The sequence below is a fragment of the Antedon mediterranea genome, chromosome 5 (genome assembly GCF_964355755.1).
Source record: "Antedon mediterranea chromosome 5, ecAntMedi1.1, whole genome shotgun sequence".
Classification (NCBI taxonomy): Eukaryota; Metazoa; Echinodermata; class Crinoidea; order Comatulida; family Antedonidae; genus Antedon; species Antedon mediterranea.
The window spans coordinates 12,860,969-12,878,808 of NC_092674.1; the positions used below are offsets into that span (position 1 = coordinate 12,860,969).

A 17,840-nucleotide genomic window follows, 5' to 3' on the forward strand; every position below is an offset into this window, starting at 1 on the left:
AACGGGGTTTACAGATAGTAGTTATATGCGATGTGTCTTTTTTTAAGACAGTACTTATCAGAAATGGACCCTATTTGTGTCCTTTCTTGAGTTTCGGGATCATTAATTTGAAAATAATATTAAGTTCTGTGGTGAGATCTTACTTGGAGATTCAGGGCTTTAAATGACCGCGACTTAAAACTGTCTTTGATTTATCTTACTTCCCAATGTCAAGATTAACATTGATGAGGCAGCGTTGTTCCGAATTACGTGAGGGGTACCGTGCAGTCCTCGACAATACAGTCATCCTCACTACAAAGTAGGCCTAAGTTGGTTCATTTAGGTATGTTATTACCGATACGCCCTTTAAAAATTGTAAAATTAGCACTTTGTTTTAATCACACTGAATTATATACTGTAGTACATATTATTATTAATGTTTGTAGCACTTACATTCTCCTGAAGATCCAATTTAGCACCAGCCTTGAGCAAAATAGTGCAAACATCTGTGTGGCCCTTTAATGCAGCCAAATATAAAGGTGACGCTCCATTCTGAAACATTACAAACATTATGTTATAGTAGTTTTTACTCTAAACAAAGTATTATAATATTTTCCTGCAATCAATACGATGTAATCAATTAAAAATAACGTTATAGATTTAAATAATGCTACATTGTATTGACGAGAGGTTCTGCCAATAGAGGGCTAAAATCACGCATTATTCATTCATTCATTCATTCATTCAATCTTTTATTTCGGAAACTCTGGTCCATAGAAAGTAAATTACATATAAATGAAATAAATAAAATAAACAAAATTACTACTACTCATCTCAGGATGGCATTCCATCTGGAGAGCATCTTCGACTTAACTAAGACATTGCTTATAATCGTTGAGATTAAAATATGCACGATATTGTTTACGTGTTTTAATATTATGTATGATTTTCAGACATAATTTTAAAAGCTTGCATGAAAATAGTGTAGTTTTCTCATCTTCTAAATCAAATGTCAACTGTATACGTGAAGCATACTTTTATTGGATTGTTATTGTATTGTTTTAACAATACACTACATTTCAGTTCCAACTTATCCTTGCATACATAAACTTGATTCTTAATTGATATAACAATCCTTATTGCAGCTTAAAAGAAGCTATACTGGTAATGAGCGCAGTAACATCTGACAAACGGCGGGCTTTGATAACTGCTGTAAAATCAACAGGGGCTAAATTTGAACCAGAACACTGGGTTAACCCGATATTAATCACGAAAGATGCCCTGGATTATTTATCATCATGTTTTAAATCAGATGTAATTAGAATTCTATAGACCTCAGCTTCATCCCTATTTCTAGATAAATGCCATTCATACTCATTGATAGTTGGCTGGTTTATTTAGCAGAAACCAGACATCCTTTAACTTGCATCAGCTTAAACTTATTATAGCTTGACCAAAATTATGCAAAAATCCCACCTCCTACCCTTGGGAGTTTTCTGCCGCTAGTTTAGGCCTCCTCCAAGGCAATTATTGTTATTGATTATACGAATTACGTAATTAGTTAGCTTAGCAATGATCTATGCCTCAAAAGCTCGGACGAGTTAAAATTTGAGGGGAAATGTCATAGGTCAAGGTCACAACTAACAAAAAATTATTTTACTGCCTAGAGACCACAGTTTGTATCCAATTCTCACCAAATTTAGCCACAATGATCAATGATCCATCATATAATTGTGGTTAAATTTTGAAGAGTCAGGGTCAAAGATCAAGGTCCACAAAAAACAAAAAAAAAAGAAATAAAAAAAAATAATAAAAAAAAAACTCGACCTCAACTGTGAGAGGCTGGATACATAACCATTACACCAAACTTTCATCCACAACTTTGCAGTGTGCAGTTAGCCTATTTACACTTAGAACTAATAAAAAAAAAGTATATATATATATATATATATATTTTCGAGAGACATTTTATGTAGGGGAATTTTACAGTAGGCGGAGGTTTGTACTCTCAGAGTACCCTCTAGTTGGAACTGTTATTTGTAATAGTACAGGACTAATTTAAATGCAGAAGCTCACAGTAAGTCTACGTCGTTGTACCATTGTTTCCTGATAATTGCAATGTAATCAGTTTTTATTATAGTGATTTCTGATTTGACAAATTAAATTTGTCAAAATCAGAAATCACTATAATGTATTACTGATGAGTTCAAGTTCAATCTGAAAACATCAATGATGACACACATTATAGCTAAACATTAATTATTATTGTCAACATAATCGAGTTGAAGGTATTGCTGTATATGTACGTAAATATCATAGTATAGCATACTGACAAAAAACGTTACATAAGGTAATTAGTCTATTTTCGTATACTAAGCGACATACATTTTCTATACCTGACATAATTATTTGAAGTATGTATATCCCAATATATTTGGTTGGTGTCATAATATGCGATTTTAATCTCACATAAACATGCAATGAAATTCTCGTTATTGAAAAAAAAAATCTATTTATTAATATTAATATATTGTTTTCTCTTTTTACTTGGTTAGATAAAACATGTTACTAAGAAACGGCAAACATTCTAGTTTAAATTCTTTATGTTAAGTACCCACAGATTGCACTATTTTCTGTAAGCTTAAATAGATTCTCTTTTCGTTCATGTGTTGGGAATAGAAAATATTTCTCTTCAAACAGTTTACAAAATATTGGTACACAACAATGAACAAAAAATGTGTGTTACGTTCTCGGTTACGGTCACTAGAACCATTCTTGCGACTGAGTTGAACTTCGAAAATGCCAGTCAGATGTAAAAACAAGTTAAAAAGAATAAATTAGCAATTGTCACTGCATACTCATCCTTCAAACTAGCCGTAATCAAGCAAACACTCAATGCACACTCATTCAGATAAACAAAAAAATGCACTTATTTTCGGATGATTTTTTTCTTACTTAATTTGTGTATTGTTTTATATTAATGTACATTGTTTTTTTTAATATTATGCCTCCAATTATATATTGGAAATAAGGATTTGATCGAGTCGACTTTAGATTTGCAAGTAACAGAGAAGCATTTCTCTTGTCCGTTGTCAGATGGTTATTGAATCTTTGTTGTTGATTTCTCTAATACTTATATGTAATTAACCGCTTTACGTCAATCTGTGTAGTAGGTACTAACAATATGTATTAGAACTCTAGTAACTGTCCTTTTCTGATATCTATCTTCGACTCAATGTATTTCATTTCTTTCATGAATATGAACAGTTTATCTTAAATGAAAGTTGAATTGAATTTGAAATGCTTGTTTATTGTATTAACCATTGTCTGTACTGTTAGTATTAATTTCTTTAAAATGAATCTTATGAGCGTTAGTTTTACAGCAACAATAGTACTTTATTTAACATTTTATAATAAAAATAAATTACCCTAGATATGAATAAGTACAACACCGTGTTTGATATTATCAAGAAGTGATAACAGTAAACACTTGTATGAATATGCTTGATAAATAAATAGTCATAGCAGTCAATGAATTATTCAACAATTAGTATAATTGTGTTTGTTTTAGAATACAATATTGTGTGTATAAATGTACGTGGCGGAGCGTTTATTAGAGGGTGGAGGTTGGATATTCCAAAGATGTTTTATTGGCATGGGGCGTTTATTCAAATATTTGCGGTAGGCCTAATTGGTATAATCAATATATTATTTAGTTTAAATCAAACACCAAATAATGACAATCATTACCCAAAAAGAAAATTAGAATATTTAATAATAATAAGCCTTGGCTCAAAAAAGATGTAAGAAAGGAATTACTTAAGAAATATATTGCATCCAAAAACAAATGCAACGAGATGGAAAAGAAAAAGATTCAAAAATGTGTAAATAAGAAAATCAAAGCATGTAAAAAAGAATATGGAGAAAAAATTGAGAACAAATGTCGGGACACCCGTCAGGCCTGGAATGGAGTTAGGAAAATTACAGGTATGGGGAAGAAAAATAATGAAATTGAACACAGTTTTAAACCAAATGATTTTAATATTTTTTATTCTAGATTTGATGAAATAAATTTTAAATGTGAAATGACTGCATCTGCTGAAGGGTTTACAAATGAAATGAATGATAAAAGTGCAATAAAAATTGATTTAGATGATGAAATATATGGAAAGGGTAAATGTTAGTAAAGCAAAGGGTCCGGACGGTGTATCAGGGCGTTTGATTAGATCATGTGCCTCTCAGCTTTCACCAATAATAAGCCAGCTTTTCCAGTGTTCACTGAACACGGGGGTGGTACCTGATCTATGGAAGGTCTCTGAGATCATACCTGTTCCGAAAATGTGTAACCCTAAAATCATTAACGACTTCAGACCAGTGGCATTAACATCTATTCTAATGAAGATCCTTGAGAAAATTGTTAGAAGTCAACTAATGTCTGAATGTAGTGATTTATGGATAATAACCAATTTGCATATCAATGTAATAGAGGGGTCGATGATGCTATTATAACCTTGTTAGACCTGGTGGTTTCACATTTAGATAAGAAGAGGACCTATGCTAGAGGGCTATTCATAGACTTTTCATCTGCATTTAATTTGATGCAGCCTCATAATTTAATGAATAAAATGTCGGAATGGAAGGTTAATCCTTACCTTGCTCTATTGGTTGATGATTTTCTTACAAATCGGCAACAGTATGTTAAAGTTGGTAAATCTATCTCAGAGATTAGAAGGATCAACACTGGTGCACCCCAGGGGTGTTGTCTGTCACCAAGTGTATTTACAATATATACTAGTGAATGTCGATCTTCATGTAGCATTGTGTCATATAATCAAATACGCAGATGACATGGTACTGATTGGTCTATTGAAAAATGCTGACGATCATGTGTATAGGGCTGAATATGTTAAATTAATGTAATGGTGCAATGACAATTACCTTAAGATTAATTTTAATAAAACTAAAGAAATTATATGGGATTTTAGGAAAAAGAATAATGAAAAAAGTTATCTGATAGTTAATGATCAGACAATTGAACGTGTTCATGAAACCAAATATCTTGGTACACATATTGATGATCAACTTAGTTTTGAAAAAAATACGGCCGAGATAATTAAGAAAGGTCACCAAAGGTTATATTTCCTAAGAAAGCTAAAAAAATTTAATGTTAGCTGTGGTACTCTAAAATTATTCTATGAAACTGTTATTCAATCAGTACTAGTTATCTCTTTTATTGCTTATTTCGGTAATTTAAATGAAACACACAAGAAAGGTCTCATTAGAATTACTAAGATAGCATCACATATAATTGGTTGTACGGTTAATGATTTAAAATATCTTTATGAAAAACAGGTCCTAAGTAAATGAAGTAAAATTTTAGAAGATAAGAAACATCCATTACATATGATATTTTTTAAGAACAAGTCAGGCCGGTTACGGGCTCCTAGAGCTGATACGTCAAGAAACCGACTGTCTTTTGTACCAAATTCAACTCATATTTTTAACTCAAAGATTGTTAGATCATAATAGCGCACATGCAATATATATTTTAAAGTTTTACTGTTGATGGATGTTTTAATTAATGTTTTTAAATTGTAAATTTGTTCTATGTATGATGTAATTATGAATGTTTTACCATGTTTTTCTGTCGAGGAAAACAATTGTTCCATGTACAATTTAATATATATGGAACGAATAAAGATTTGATTTGATTTGATCATCAGTGGGCCGTTAATAAGAAACACGTTTTAAACGGCTTGCAACATGAGCCAAAGCATCCCTGGTCTAAATGACGATGCAGTACATACAGATAGCGCGCATTCTGTTCAAACATAACAGGAACTCAACAACTCGGCTACCATTCGGCTATATTGATTTCTGATATAATTTTATATACTGATTTTACAATTTTCCCTGCAAAATACCTCGATGATGTTTTAATATGCTGAACTTTTTTTTTGCAGTATATTTTCATTTTTTTTAAACTACAGGCGTTGTCCGTGAAAAAAAAACCCTGCCGATGAAATTAGAAATGTTGTTTTAAAACTTTCTATAATATCTGCCTGAGAGAGAAATATTATAAAATCTACGTTTCGCAGTACATCTGAAAAAGGAAAGGTAGGTATGCAAGGTTGAAATCTCAGAAATAACAATACTTTATATATATAGACACGCTAACATTGACCTCGTGGAGCACATTTAGCTCGTAGTATCATACACGTGCACATATAGCTCTTCGCGTTGGTAAGTCACAAACATATTAGTGATTTTTTTATTATTATAGTATTATGTAAATGAGGCTTAATAGTATGCCACATGCAATATGAATTGAGAAAAAGAAAAAAAACGACAATTATTATTACTGTGACCGAATTAACGCTTTAAAAAAGCATTATTAAATACATACCGATAGGTCTATGTGAACGGCCGATACTAACCACGATACATTACTTTTAATTACTCTTTGTAGGCATACATTTAGTCTTTGATCAGTACATTGGATGCGTTATTATGTTGCTTGTAAACAATCATTCTACATGCTTTAGATCATAGAAATAATTACTTTGTTAGGAGTAACTGTACATTTAATGTACGATGATACTAAACAATTGCAATTGACATACTAAAAATAATGTAAACCAATATTGCTAGAGTTTAATTAAAGCAAAGGTTTCTTTTATGTTTGAATGCAATTATATTTAGCTAGACTTATTGTTGTATTAATTTAGATACACAATCAATGAAAAATGAAACGTTCGGGAATTACCAATCGTGATCTTAGAAATTATATTCATGACTAATGTGTCTATTTTAATATTTGAAGTAATCTTTTCTTTATATTATGTCATTTGAACAATTGAATAGAACATGAACTCAGTACTTATAGATTTTAACCCACGAAGCCTCAACCTTTGCAATCGAACATTTTACCGGCACAAACGAAGCAAATTGAAAAAGTCAACATGTTGCTGATCTGGTAGATATCATTGAAATGTTAGCGAAACAATACGCCATGTGTCTTAGAAAAGATAGTATTAAGGTTGTTTTATTTTCTGATGTCATCGGTAGACTTTTAACGGCGATAAAGTTACTTCCGAGTTCGTTATCACTTTGCGATGTCCGGGTTGCAACTACAACTTCGCTGTAGTCACAATATAACCTTTGTACGAAACTCGTGCAGCCATCCCACATGTGAACGTGACATGTACATTTGATATACATTTGAGTCAAAATATTCCATATTTCTCTCTTTAAACAAACTAAAAAAATGAACTAATTTATATTAATTATACTGTATGGTTTGGCTATTAAATATTATTGTAACTCAGACTGTTTAAAACTTAAAGAAGAAATAGCTCATAATGTTTAATATGTTATAAATTGTGTATACACTACGATACGACGTGACGTTATTATTACAGTAGTAGACAATGTATAAATATTATAATGTACCGATGATAAGCCGACTCGCAATAAAATTAATAATATTACAAGTAATCTATATATAAATTATGGTTAATTCTGACATAGGCGAGCACAATGCAAACACTTCGGTACAAATCTCCGCCTTGGATACCTACCTTATCTATCTCAGATGTACCGCGAAACGTAGATTTGATAACATTAGTTTTCACATCGACGCTATTGTTCCATATTTCAATCTTAGGAAGATATTATAAAGGGTTTTATAAGAAATTTTCTGATTTTAATCGGTAAATTTTAACTCTACGCGCGGTAGAAGTAATTTCCGGGTTCACGGTAAGGTGTTGGTTTCAACCAGGGAGTTGTAAAACAACTACCTGTTTCAAGTGCTTGGTGGCTATAGCCATTTTGTGTTTTTGTTTATTTTCGGACCGCGCATGTGAAGGTATATAATAGTAGTATATAAACCCCGATAGCCGAGTTGTTGAGTAAGCTGCCAAGACTTTATGTATACTGTGCGCTATCTGTGTCCTGTCAGGACCCTAGGATACTTCTGCCCATGTTGCAAGCCGTCTAAACGTCTTTCTTCTTAGGCCACTGTGTCGCGGAATAATGTATTAATTATACCAATTAAGATGGTATTTATTTGAATAAACGCCTGGAACACCTCCCCAATAAAACATCAATTAAAATAATTATCTCGCTACCAACCACACCCTAAATACATCTATTAAACGCCCATCCACAATATTATATTTATAACCCAATTATACTATTTTTAGTAGATTTCTTCGGACTATTATCTACAATTTACCAAGCTTTTGTTATTCTTTCTTACAACTTTTCATATCTACAATAAACACTATACGCCTAAAACGCTATTAATCATCTAAGACACTTAGGTTAGTGAGTACGTTTAGTTTTACGAATATCAAAAGCATAGTAACCGACCGAAATTGTCCAGGCCAGAATGTCCTTCTAAAACTGTTTACGACCCGAGTCATTACCATTCCGAGAACCATCGTCTACACTTCCTAAAGGGGGAGCGAGAGAAGCGAGCTCACCCTCTAGTATTTATTATTAATATTTATAAAGATTAAACAAGTTATTACAAAGTGGGACACCAGTTGTTACAAAACCTTGGTTAATCTGACTTTCCAATTTCAAGATTAACCTTGACGAGGCAGCGGTGTTCCGAACCATGTGAGGGGTACAACCGTGCAGTTCTCGACAATTTAGTTGCAACAAAAATGATCTGTAATATGACCCGCGATGTGGTTGCTTCATTTAGGTATGTTATTACTGGCACGCCCTTTAAATTGTAAAATTAAACACTTTTTAAATCACACTTAATTATATAGTAATATTATTATTAATGTGTGTAACACTTACTTTGGCCTGATGATCCAATTTAGCACCTTCCTTGAGCAAAATAGTGCAAACATCTGTGTGGCCCTCTTGTGCAGCCAAATGTAAAGGTGACCCTCCATCCTGAAATATTACAAACATTATGTTATAGTAAGTTTTTTCTAAACAAACTATTATAATATTGTCCTGAAATCAATACGATGTGATCAATTAAAAATGACGTTATAGATTTAAATAATGCTACATTATTAAATTAAATACGTATACATTTGTCTTTCTTGTATAATATTTTTATATAAGTGCTTTATAAATGTATAAAACAAATAAGTGGGGTTTTTTCTGCCTACAAAGTAAACACTTCATCCGATAGTGCTAACTAGTCTGAGTGTAAATTATGATAAAGGGGCGTTTGAACTGGCAGTTACAGCTAAAATATCCAGGATTCAAATTTTGTTCAGGTAACACATTTTGACTGCTAAATTCTTACCATTCAAGGTTTCATTTTACCGTTACTTGGAGGGGATATGTTTTTTTAAATGTTTTATAAAATCAAATAAAAATCTCGATTCATATCTATTTATTGTTACTGTATCATTTTGCATAAAATGCAGTGTTGCTCTACAGTACCATCCAAAAACAGAAAACTAAAAAAAAACCACGAAATATGATTCTCCAACATTCAGTGCCCTAAAGGCATATGGTAACAATGATTACAGAATCTATTACGAGAGGTGATGGACCTTTTCTTTGAACGTCAAAATAGTGCATTGGATAGGTTGGGTCCAGTGGCGGATCTAGGGGGGTGAATAGGGTGGCTAGCCACCCCCCTTAATTCTCAAAAAAAAGAAAAAAAAAGATGCAACCTAATCGCGATTGACCGTCGCTAGACGTGGAATAATCTTTTTATTAAGAAGAGTAGGCCTAGCTAGGCCCTACTAGAGCTAGGGTTAGCATTAATAGTTGTGTGTAATAGGCCTACACAGTGAAAGAGCTAAGAGTTCAATTACTATTATGAATTCAAGAGTTTAAAAAGAAAACACGATTTACAATCTTCGGAAAATACCCATTTTCAAAACACACGCACTCCTAAAACTACCAGCGTCACGTTGTCGAGCTCGCTCCTCGTGTGAATGCTGACGTCATCACTCTCCAAAATATACCATTTTCCATTGCAGTTAATTTCCGCCGCCCTGGTCCGTGTACAAGCGTTAGCGTGGTATATTTACACCCCTGAGTGGAGTGTAATATCATGGAGTAAAATTTTACTCCATGGTAATATCGGGAACTTTTTTCTCGCGCATGAAAGTTTTTTGTATAATATTATGGTATGCAGTATAAACGATAAAAATAAACGAGAAACATGGTGTTCTTTTATTATTTTATAGGCATAAAATAAACATGAAATGTCTTGTATGTACACGGGACGGCCGAAAAAAGTATGTGTATTTGGCGTTTTTTGATTTGTGTTATAGACACGGCGATTACTGCGATCATTGTATACCAAATTACATTGAGTTATTCACCCGGCTGTAGGGTATATATCTCTGAGGTTAACAGACCACCAAAACACGGTACACAACACATGCACTCTATCGAGGCATTTTCGGAGTACCGCATTACCAAATGTTCATTTTGTTTGAAGGTTTTTCGATCAAAGTTTATTATTAGTTCGTCGAAAAAGATCCGTACAGTATTTAGGAAGGATGTATTTAAATTTACATTATGTAATATTTGTTATTAAGTGTGATGGAAACAGTTTCTCTAGCCTATTAAACAGTGTGTAAGCATCTATTTTTTCAAAAATTTTCGGAGCCTCGGGAGGGGGATACCCCCTCCCAAACCCTCCCCCGCTCGGTGCTACGCACCTCGTTTGCCACTTTCGTGGCCACCCCCCCTCGTCAGATCCTAGATCCGCCACTGGGGTCCTCAGTAAAGTCTCTTAAAAAAATGAGTACTGTAGTCCTATACGTGATGCATAACTAACAATACGTTCCAGCTAATTCCTACATGTGGTCTCGGTAAACTATAAAACAAGGAATAATGAGAATACTTTTAATGACAGATTTATAAAAAAAGATGTATGCATAATGTGACTTGTTTTATTGTTAAATAACTATGTAACTATGCATTTTTTTATAGGGATGTAATGGGATAAAATGATCAGCATTACATTTCCTTTCCGATGGATGGATGGTTCAGTGTGGAATGTCGGCCATTTTAAAATACAAATGGCATCTAACTCTTTTGAATTCAGCAACTCAAGAATAACAAAGTTAGCCAATAAAATCTATTTTGGCACACATATCGAGCTGGAGCTAGTTTTCTTTACATATGTGACTGTATTATACCGTATCATAATGTAGTATATTTTAAATTTTGACATGACATAATAAACATTGAAAGTTCTTTCTAACAGATTTTTTCTCGGGGTACTAATGTAATTGTACTATTGTATTGTTCTTTATATCTACACAGCAAAATTCTGATTCAAAGTACAAAAACATACACTGTACTTACCAGATGGAGGACTGGTGTTTCTCTTTAAAATACCAAAATAAACTATATTATTCTCTTCTTTGGAAAAATTTGCTAAGCACTTTTTTAAAAAGCTTTCTTTTGTATTTCATTCCTCTTTGTCCCCTCTGTCAATGTCTGAACTAAAATGCTAAGCTAAACCTATACACCTGTCCGTCAGTACAGGCATAGTAGGCTAGCCTAGACCTACTAGTTCCAGGCCTACAGTATTACTAACTAGGAAGGAGCCTAGGCTAGGCCTAGACTGCTGGCAGATTAAAATATAATTATTAATTAGGCCTACAAACCTGTTAAAATGTTGGCCACTTCTTCATCTATTTCTCGGATCTTCAACAAAGCGTCTTCCTTCGACATTATATTAGACTAATCTTACTAGGCCTATTGAAGCATTTAATATATAAATTGCGATGAAAGGTGTCTTTTACTTACAAACTCTAGATTTTGAATTAATTACTTTAAAAAACCGTTGGCCATGATCCAGCCGGGAGCTAGGTCATCGACCACACACAGTGTTGTTTTTCAACTACATAACCAAAAATTTATCGCTGGCCTTTTACCCAGAATGTATAAGGTCATTATACTGCTCAACGTTAAAGCATGGAGGTATAAACCTCCATGGTGGTTAAAGCAAATCTATAAAACGTCTGGACCAACAGTAATACGACAGACAATAATAATGACACATGTTTGTTGCAGTAGTCCGAAAAAAAGCGATAAGTTGGTGCCAGTAAACTGAAGTAGGTACAGTATTTGCTACCCTATTTGCTAAGGCAGGCCCGTAGCCAGGGGGGGTTTTTATGGTTCGGGCGAACCCCCCCCCCCCCTTTACAGCGAACCCCCCATAACCAACTGCGAACCCCCATCCCCGACATGCCCAATACCTCACCCTCATCTCCAAAAATCCTCCAAATACGTGCCCCACAGTACAAAAAGTTGTTTGTAAATTGAAAAATTCGTAAACTTGTTCGTGAACCTTCTTCTCTGTATGAGCGTCAACTAGTGATACGTGTCTGTAAATTTCTAAAAGCTGCAAATGAATTGCCGATTTTAACCTAAAAAATAAATGTTTGGTCCCTGCATGTAACATGATATTGACGCGTCTCATAGCGAGCTGGCGCACGAACGATTCGTACAAAGGACACCGCCAGACAAACTGCGTACCTCCTATAATTGTTTAGATCACTGGCAGTCAGGCAGCATGCATAAAGTATATAGCCTTCCGACGTACATCAGTATTTATGTGTGACTATGAAGTATAATGTATCATAGAGGATTATAGTGAATATTAATATTTTACACTATAATATCTATTCTATGGTATCAAGTACAGTACTGTAGTTCACATTATGGCATCCGATTATTTTTTTCTAGACCACCAGCCGATACGTACTAAAATGTATCAATATCACCTATTTACATATTTATATTCCTCAACAAATTTCTGTAAATAAATATTATAGATAGAGCTAGCAAATAGCATTTGTATTCGCCCAGTTTGCTTTTTTCGGGGCTGCTCCTAGATATACGTTCGCATTGAACTTGAACGCAAAACAAAATACGGAGTAAATGATCAAACAATCGGCGGTTCCGCACAGAGCACGCGCATCTAACATACGGCAACAAATAGTTATCGTCATTTAAATTATCGACGTGTTTGAGGAGGAGGAAAAAAGTACGATCTTTTTGCTCATTGGTTATAATAGCATGCTCGCACGAGAGTGTCTTTTCCGGCCATCTAGGGGTGTCATTTAACAAAATTCGCTTCGCATCAGGCTGGGGGAGGGGGGGGGGGGGGTTGACCCAAATATTTAGTGTCCGAACCCCCCCTTGACAGATCCTGGCTACGGCCCTGTAAGGCATTATAATTCAATTCATGGAAATACTCCGAATTTTCGAGTAACATGTGGAATTGGTGGTTCGCTGCCCGGCAAGCTTTGGAATTTACAATTCGTTTTACAAGCATGTCATAAGACGCCATTTTAAGGACGAGTATAACAATCGGCAACCTCCTGCAGTTGACGATGGAAACATCAGTATATAATAAGTATGCCTGGAGAAAACGAGGATGCCAATTGAGGATGAAGTAGAACTAGGCCTAGACTAGGAGACTGACGAAGTTAATGAAGAAAAAAAACTATTATAACGGGGATGATTTATCAACTGACGATAGTAGTAGTGATAATTCTAGTATTGTTATACTGTTAATGATTGTTTAATATTAATGATCTTGTTGATGCTCAGCAAGAAGGCCTACTAACTAGAGGATGAACAAGCAGATAATAGTATAAAAAATGCTGATTTACTTCTACTAACATTAAAGGAGAGAAACAAGATTCCACAGGTAAGCCATTTTGCTTTAAAATTACAACAATTATATACGTCTATTTCCTAGGCCTTGCTGGTACTGTTATTATACAGGACTATTAGCTATAGTAACTATAGGACTTGGGGCCTAGGCCTAGGCGGATCGATCCGCCTAGGCATTATACACTCTAAGTTTATGTTGCATTTTTTTGTGACCAATTTCATTGTTACAAATAACATTTTTTTTGTTAGGCTGCATAGCTCCCCAACTAAAGCACAACTTAGTTTTTAAACATATTAAAACTTGAATATAAAAAATATTAAATCAATATTATTTTCTTTAGGTTGCAGTGCAATCGATTATTCAAAGCACAAACAGTTTGATTACCCAGATTCTTTCATCAGTTGAAACTGAAGTGCTAACTGCTCTACCGTTGTGTGAATATAAGGATATTGACAATCTATTTTAAGTAAAACATTTCTCAAAATAAGTATTTTTAAGAATATTAAAATAGAATTGACTTCAATTCAAGCAAAAATAGTCTTGATAGGATATAGTATGATATTGACTTCTTATCTTAAGTACAACATTTCTCAAAATAAGTATTTTTAAAAATATTGCGAATCTCAATTTAAGCAAAAATAGGCTTGATAAGATAGTATGATATTGACTTCTTATTTTAAGTAAAACATTTCTCAAAATAAGTATTTTAAAGAATATTGCGAATCTTGATTCAAGTAAAAATAGTCTTGATAAGATAGTATGATATTGACTTCTTATTTTAAGTAAAACATTTCTCAAAATCAGAATATTGCGAATCTGAATTCAAGCAAAAATAGTCTTGATAGGATAGTATGATATTGACTTCTTATTTTAAGTAAAAAAAATTTCAAAATAAGTATTTTTAAAAATATTGCGAATCTCAATTTAAGCAAAAATAGTCTTGATAAGATAGTATGATATTGACTTCTTATTTTAAGTAAAACCTTTCTCGAAATAAGTATTTTTAAGAATATTGCGAATCTTGATTCAAGTAAAAATAGTCTTGATAAGATAGTATGATATTGACTTCTTATTTTAAGTAAAACATTTCTCAAAATAAGTATTTTTAAAAATATTGCAAATCTCAATTTAAGCAAAAATAGTCTTGATAAGATAGTATGATATTGACTTCTTATTTTAAGTAAAACATTTCTCAAAATAAGTATTTTTAAGAATATTGCGAAACCTAATTTAAGAAACTTTGTCTTACCTAGAAAAATATTTATTGTTTTAAGTAATTTTTAGAATTCATCAATCTTGATTTAAGAAAAATTATTCTTGATAGGGATAAATATAATATTGATTTCTTATTTTAAGTAAAATACTTTTCAAATTAAGTATTTTCAAATCTTGTTTTAAGCAAAACTATTCTTAATAAGAAGAGAATGATATTGACTTCTTATTTTAAGTAAAATATTTCTTGTAATAAGCATTTTCAAGAATATTGCGAATCTTGATTCAAGTAAAAATAATCTTGATAAGGGTAGTGTGAAATTGACTTCTTATTTTAAGTAAAATATTTCTCAAAACAAGTATTTTCAAGACTATTGCGAAACCTAATTTAAGAAACTTTGTCTTACCTAGAAAAATATTTATTGTTTTAAGTAATTTTTATAATTCATCAATCTTGATTTAAGAAAAATTATTCTTGATAGGGATAAATATAATATAGATTTCTTATTTTAAGTAAAATACTTTTCAAATAAAGTATTTTCAAATCTTGTTTTAAGCAAAACTATTCTTAATAAGAAGAGAATGATATTGACTTCTTATTTTAAGTAAAATATTTCTTGTAATAAGCATTTTCAAGAATATTGCAAAACTTAATTTAAGAAAATGTGTCTTTTCTAGAAAATTATTTCTTGTTTTAAGTAATTTTAAATCTTGACAAGAAAAAAAATACTTATTTTAAGAATTTTTTCTTAAAACAAGATTTTTTTTTCTTGCTTAGAATTTCAAATTTTGCTGTGTATATATAGATTGTATATTGTTTTCAATAAGCCGTGCGGAGGATTCAGATAATGTATCTTATAGTATTAACAGGGAAGAGTTAAATTACGTAATTTAACTCTTCCCTGGTATTAAAGTGTAACACCGCAACTTTAAAATGTATATTGCTTATTATAAATTATTAACCTTTTAATCAACATTGGTAATAACCGTGCCTAATTTTAGACAACAATCAGGCAAAGTGAAGTGAAGTTGAACTAATTCGCCTTTAAAATATCATATTTAAACTAAACTTTTTAAATATCTGATAATTAGAGCTGTGCGCGCGTGCAAATTATCAATAGAAATTAATATTTATTTACTACAGCTAACATTATGTTTCCTATTCGAGAAACGATGTTGTTATAGGGACCACACTAAGTAGTTTGTGTAACTTCACAGTAACGATATGTTGAAACATTATGTTCTTTTACATAGACCTTCAGATAGTTTTAGCATTGATATTATGTTACTGAGGTGTAGTAGTATGCGACATACAATGTGGATTATTGAACATTTTAATGTATTGATGATGAAAATCATATTATTATTGTAACCGAATTGGTCATGATATACGATGATTTTAAATCAGTTATAAGGTATAGTAGTGTTATATTATTATTGTAACCGAATTAACATTTTTAAAGTTTTATAGAATACAAATACTGGTACGTAATGTCCCACACTTCACTACAGTCTTAACCAAATCTTAGAATATCTCTTGCTAGATTAGTTGAATTAATATTATGAACATGCACAAGTACCTTAAATTGAATTCTACAATGAAAATGATTCCAATGAAAACAAAAGTGGTCCTGCTCTAAAACGTAAAGACAACTCAAATACAAGTTCTTTAGTAAGATCTTGCTTGAAAGTATCCAGTGCTTTAAAAGACAACGAAGTAAACTATCTTTGATAACTGACTTCCCAATGTCAATATTAACCTTGACAAGGTACCGATGTTCCGAACCATAATTATGTGAGAGGTACGACCGCCGTGCAGTTATCGACAGTACAGTCATCCTCGCTACAAATTACAGTATCTATAATATGACCCGCATTGTGGTTGGTTTATTTACCTATATTATTACCGGCACGCCCATTAAATTTGTTTAATCACACTGAATTATATAGCACCTGTTATTAATAATTTTTGTAACACTTACATTGTTTGGAAGATCCACTTTAGCACCTGCCTTGATCAAAATAGTGCAAACGTCTGTGTGGCCCTCTTGTGCAGCCACATTTAAAGGTGACAATCCATTCTGAAATAATAACACATCATGTTATAGAAGTAGTAGTAGTATAGTCTTCTACAAAAAGCTATTTAATATTGTACTGAAATCTTTTCGATGTGATCAAGTAAAACTAACTTAAAAGCCAGGTGAGGGCAAACAAATTCTATTGATCTTGCATTCCAATATCTATAGTTTCCCCTATGTTTCAAAATGTTTGTAATTTTATGTGTGTTACACGAGCTTGTTGAAAATATGCACTTTATTATCAGTGGTGGATAGTTCAAATTACACAATAAAATCTCTATTCATTTGTACACAAATGTTGTAAATAGAGAGGCAATTTTAAAAAAAACTAAAAATAAACCATGTGGTAAAAAATGTTATCAGAGGACTAAATATAGATGATATTCATTTGTACACAAATGTTGTAAATAGAGAGGCAATTTAAAAAAAAAACTAAAAATAAACCATGTGGTAAAAAATGTTATCAGAGGACTAAATATATATAATACTTCATAGTTTTATTTTCATGCTGTAGCAAAAATTATCCACCGTATATCCACCATCTTTTTTCACCTTCTATGGAGCCGCCGGACATGTAATTAAACTAGGTTAAACTACTTTTAAGTAGTTAAACTACTGAAAAAAAGTCTTCCGGGTTTTTATAGCAGAATTTTGCCAAATTTTGTAATTGACCATTTTAAGTGAAATTCATGTTTTTTCGTCTTGATTTTTATTACAAATATTTGATTTATGTACATTTAACCAGATATTATATTTAAAATTGATGCCTGTACCTAAGCTTTAACTTAAATAAAGATTATTAACTGTTGATGTTTTCTTTAAGATAATGTATTGTATATGCATGCATTTGTTTTGCTTGTATACTATTTTGTTATATAGTACGGTTATTTTGTACGTAGCATTTATATATTGCAAATTTGGTAAGAAATAGTGGTCCT

The 17,840-nt window shown here is 32.2% G+C and overlaps 1 long non-coding RNA gene across 1 annotated transcript; it reads right to left on the reverse strand.

The window, feature by feature from the left end:
* Positions 1 to 490: 490 nt before the first annotated feature.
* On the reverse strand, positions 491 to 16,849 carry LOC140049990 (uncharacterized). Its single transcript, XR_011845344.1, has 3 exons — positions 16,807 to 16,849; positions 8,794 to 8,892; positions 491 to 531 (listed from the first exon to the last, which is right to left on the reverse strand). It is a non-coding gene; the product is annotated as an uncharacterized lncRNA (long non-coding RNA).
* Between the last annotated feature and the right edge of the window lie 991 nt (positions 16,850 to 17,840).